This window comes from Tyto alba, unplaced genomic scaffold (assembly GCF_018691265.1).
Source record: "Tyto alba isolate M040663 unplaced genomic scaffold, T.alba_DEE_v4.0 Super-Scaffold_40, whole genome shotgun sequence".
Taxonomy (NCBI): Eukaryota; Metazoa; Chordata; class Aves; order Strigiformes; family Tytonidae; genus Tyto; species Tyto alba.
Window position 1 is genome coordinate 12,086,810 of NW_024881316.1, and position 5,317 is coordinate 12,092,126.

Here is a 5,317-nt window from a genome sequence, read left to right on the forward strand (position 1 = left end):
CAGAGCAACTAATCCTTTCCCTCCGAGACTCTGTGTTTGTCACTGATCTCTAGCCTGAGCACACAGATCTGCTCAAGCAGAACCAAGTGGTAGATTATTAACCTAACCTGATATGCAATGTCAGTTAATGCCCCAGAGCTGCCGAGTCAGATGACACATAATCCCAGCATTAGCCTGGAATATACGGCTCTCTTCTTCCTACAATATTTCCCTAAATACATGCTCAGTCCAAATTGCACCAAACTAAAGTTTTCCTGGCATGCGTATTGCTGACATGCAAGGCACAAATTTACTCCAGAAACACCGTGGTAGCATGAATGCAAAGCTGATTTATGTACCTGACGCCATGCAAGCATTTACACATTTGCTGTGTAAAGCATATAAATATATATGTACTTGTAGTACATTTAGGTCCCAGGGCCTCAGCCTGTCTCCAGGTCTTGCAGAGGTATCTTTCATTTCCTGGGACTTGATTCCTCTTTTGTAAAATGTAGCAGTGGGGACAGAGTGTGTGTGTGTTTGTGTATGTGTGTGTGTGAGCATTTTACTCCTTACAGCAGTGACTGATAAAAAGAACAAAGGAAAAGAGAGGTGTTTTTCTACAGCTGTTGTCTATATCTGTTTTCATTACCTGGGTTCTTTCCAAAGTTGCGGAGAGAGAAAAGAGCCTTTCCAGCGAGCGCTTTCACATACCTGCAATTTGAGCTGGGAGTTGCCATCTCTCTCCACTGACTACAGTGACATCTTAGGGACCCAGAGCCCTTCCCAGAACTTAGTGCGATGACAAATCTTTTCTCCACCCTTCGTCACTCGGATTTGAACAATAAGCAGCATCCTGCTTGCCTGATTTGACTTGGGAAGCTCATGAAGGGCAAAAATTTGCCAGGATGAGCGAAAATGAGAAGGAATTTTTAAAAAAAAGTGTTTAAAATCAACAATGGATTTACTGTATGCTTTACAGTTCAAACTCCTGTGGGCAAGTTCAGTGGTTCATCATCTGCATACAGCTGCTTGCAGGCGCAAGGCAACCCCTTGCTTTTTAGTGTCTGAGTAAAAGCTGAGCAGATTTTCTGTTCATAACATACTCAGTTGTCACACTTTGAGCTGTATCAGTTGCCCAGCTGGAACGGGACTTAATTTGCTAACTTAAGTGGCTTTTTTCTATTACTTACAGAAAGCCAGAAACAAAAAAGACATGGTTTTCTGAGGAAAGAATGAGGAAATTCTCCTTGATTTGTGCTTATTATTTGCTCTGCCTCCTTCCCGTCTTCCTAAACCACTGTTCATTGACTTTCCCACTAAAAACAAAAATATAGAAGCTAGGGGAACCACTGTATGGAACAGAAATCCCATATTTCTGTCACATTTCAGAAGAAAGGAAAAAACCTCTTTAAAAATATAACAAACATTTAAAACATGATAGCTAGCTAAGTTAACTATTGCTATTTTTGGGGAAAGTCCCAGCCTGACACCTTGAAAAATGTTGAAGTCAGAAAGCTTCCAAATACCTTTTAAAGTAATTTTTTTGGCACAGTGGAGGATTAAAAAATGGGATACAGGGCAGAAGGAGCAAAAGAGAGTCCAACTCTGTGTTAGGGAGTCCATGACTACTGATCACAAGCCAAATGAAACTGAAATCCTGCATGAGAAGGGAGCCGTCCACCAGCGCTAGTAGTGTCTCTGCTCTGAGATACAGTTGTTACGTGATGTGCTGCATTGCAACGTGAAAAAAGTGTGAAAAGAGACCAAATAAAGCAGATTTCTGATAGAAGAAAGATGCCGATAAGGAATAATCTCCAGCAAAGAGGAAGGGTTAGCACTGTAGAAGGGATGACCACCTTAATAGCTTCAAAAAATAAACAGCCTTCCTCCCCAGAAAAGCCCTGTGGCATATTTGCACCACCTTGCATTTGCTTGGGGGGTGGGTGGGAGAAGAGGCAGTTCTGCTTCCTTGAGAAATAAAAAGAACACAAACCAGCAGAACCACAGATACAAAGAAAGTATACAGTTTTCCTACCAATAAGTGGGGAAAAAAAAGGTTTTTACATGAAATGGAGGCTAATTCCATGTTTGAGAAGACAAAATTTTGCTTTATCACTGCATATTCTTAGTACCCTTCTAGGGAAACTGAAAAGTGTTTCTCACAATATTTGTGCTACTGATCCAGAAAATATGAGGCCGTGTGTGTGCGGGAGTTTTTATGCAAAGACCAGGCTAGTTAAACAGCCTCATTATATTCAGCAGAAATAAAACAGCACAAGCAGGAATTTGTCACTTCACAGCCACCATCTTGGATTTCCTCCTGCCTGTACCTATATCCAAAGCTCTTCTTGTCTCACATTAGAGATGAGGCAATGTGGTCCCGGTTTCTGGTTTTTGCCACTGGAGGGTGAAGCCTTGGCTTAATGAAAGACTGGGTTTTACTTCTTGGAGTAATTCTTTTTGAAGTCCTAATTTATACTCTTGTGAATACTGACAGTTTTGTAAGATCTAGTGTGAGATTTTTCAAAGGGGCCAAAAAGTCAGATTCTTAGAGCTGTTAAGTCCCACGGATCTGACTCAAGAGTTCCCCCAAATCCTGGCTCTCTGGGATTGCAGAGCATATGCCCTGCCTAAAGGTGTGTTTCCACAGGCACCGAGGGCATGCTGACCCGGTGGGGGGCTGTGTTGCTGTGCGGGAGCAATGCTGCGGTGGGCTGGGAGACAAGGGCTGTTGGTCAGGAGGCAGCATCTCAGCAGAGACAGGTCTCATTAGCTGGGAGGCAGCAGCCGGCTCTCTGGAGTCAAGTCAGTGTCTCCTCCTGGGTCGACACTGTCATAGGGATGTACTGGCACTCAGAGAATTACAGCAAACATCTCTTTTCCAAGAGTGGTGCTTTAATGCACGCAAATTCGTAGGTGCTTTGGGAACTCTCCCCGCTCCCTTGACTTTTGAATTTCCCACTAACCGCTGCCGTCTGCTGCTTGAGGTACTAATGGTGCTGGCTTAGGTCCTGAGCTTGGCCTGCTTTGGAGGACTTGAAGGTTGCAAACAGTTCATATTTCCACATGGCTTAGGTTACCTGGGTGTAGGACATAGGCTCAGCACCTCCTTCTAAGACTGAAAGCTTTTCAAGTTTCATGCTGAGAAGTGGGGATTTCCTTTTCAGAGAAGGAAATCCAAGATGGTGGCATAGAAATGTGGTATTATAATGTGGTAAATAAGGGAAAAAAAAACTGGTTTGAAGACATGGTAGGAGGAATTTCGTCTAAATAGCAACCTCACAGTCTGTATCGTAATAACTCTCAGATCCTGTAACCACTTCAGTCTGTGTTTTATAACATACCTAAGACATGCCCTTATTGCACTGTAACACCTGCCATATTTTAAGTTATTTCTGACTTCTCATACGCTTTTTGGCAGCCATGGAGTTTACTTTAGAAGTTACTGCATGTGCAAGTTCAGCAGCTTTTCTGCAGGATTTACTTAGTGCCACGTGTTAGGGGGTTAAGAAGGCATAAACTCAAGGGCTGGCCAGACTCTTTGCCTATAGTGGTGTAAATCAGGGATTACTCTCTTTCAGGAGTTGTAGTACTTCCTTAGTCAAAGAAGTGACTATTCTTCACCACCAAAAGACCAGTGGAATCAGAAACATATGGGTTGTTATTTTCTCAGTATCGATCTTGTCCAGCACTCACACAAGTGAATGGGAATATTTCTTTTGTTTTCATAAGGAGTTGGATCACCCTGTTACAGTGCAGAATACTTTGTTCTCCATAATATATTAAATTTTAATTCATGTAAGTGTATTTCCAAGATGTCACTCATGAACGTATTTTACTCACACAATCCATACCACCACTAAATTTTATCTGATTCTGCACCGATTCCTTAGGCTAACTCTTCAATCAAAAGAAAGATTAATAGGTTTACTTTGCAGATGGCCTTTGTCTTTCTGCCATGCAATATATGCTTACCAGATTTGCAAGAAGTTTCTCATGCATGTGGATATTTATTTTCAAATTATTTTCCATTACTAGGAAAGAATCTTGCACCTTTTATTAATTGTCCATGAGTACTGATTCATGGTGTATTTTCGATGAAGTATTTATGTCAGATCTGTGTTTCCTCCAAGGGTCTCTATTTCTCAGACATATTGGCAACTGTGGTCTAGTAACACTTATTGACTCCTTGAAGTAGCCTTTATTGTTTCATTCATGTTTCAGTATTGTGGCTGGTGCTTGAATGCATACAAAAGCATCAAAGCATCTTGGGTCAGTCTTTGAGCAGGGCCAAAATCATACCTGGTGTCAAGCATGTCAGGTGAAGCCTATGGGACACTTCTCAATAATACATCCCAGCTCCAACCACTTGCCTCTCAAGGGCTTCATAAGCCAAAGGTGGCTTCTGTGGACTCCGTAAATACACACTATTTACAACAGTATCTTTCAAACCCTATGGATACCCATAGCTTTTATCTTTAAACCCAACATATTCTTAAGTGTTGTGCTATGATAAGACATACTAGTCCTTCCTGTATGTGTGGACCAGATACAGGAATGCCAGAAGTATCTCAGTAATCTACCTCCAGTTTGGCTCGAAGGAAACATTAATGGGAGAAGCAACAGTAATTTCCAAAACCCAAATCGTATTTGGCATCTACCACCAAAAGTGCCCACAGATGGTGTTTATATTCATGTTTTGGAAACTGAACTCGGACAGTCTGCTCTTTTCACAAAGGCCTTAAGAATTTATGGTCAGACGTGTGAGGTGGATTCGAATTGCTGATAAAAGTGAAGAGTTTTTAAGATTTTGCTGAAACTATCTTTTTTTTTTTTTTTTTTTTCTGTTATAACAATTTACTTTCTCTAAAGACCAAAATAACACTTTTAGTTTTATTCCCCAAACCATAAGTATCTTAGCGCAGATTGTGAAGAGCTGGGTTTGTTGGGGTTTTTTTGTGATTGGAACAAGATACTCACCAAGGTGACTGCAAACACTACAGCATCTGGATTGTTTTACTTGTTTACCTATAGCCTGATGATGGACCAAAATGTTATGCATTCAAAAGTGGGGCATTACTAGGATTATTTATTTACTTTTTGACCTCTTTGGAGTCTCCAGCTGACTTTTGTGGGATTACGTATCCTCATGGGGACCAGTAAACGGGCTCAGATGCCTAAACTTAAGCACCTAATGGTATTTGAATTGCCAGCAGGTATCCTGTCAACTTGCAGTTTCTGCTCAAGACAGACATGATTATCCCCAGAGTCCCATGTCAGATCTGCCAGCCCCATGAGGGTGTCTTGGATACCACAGAGCATCTAGTGACACTAG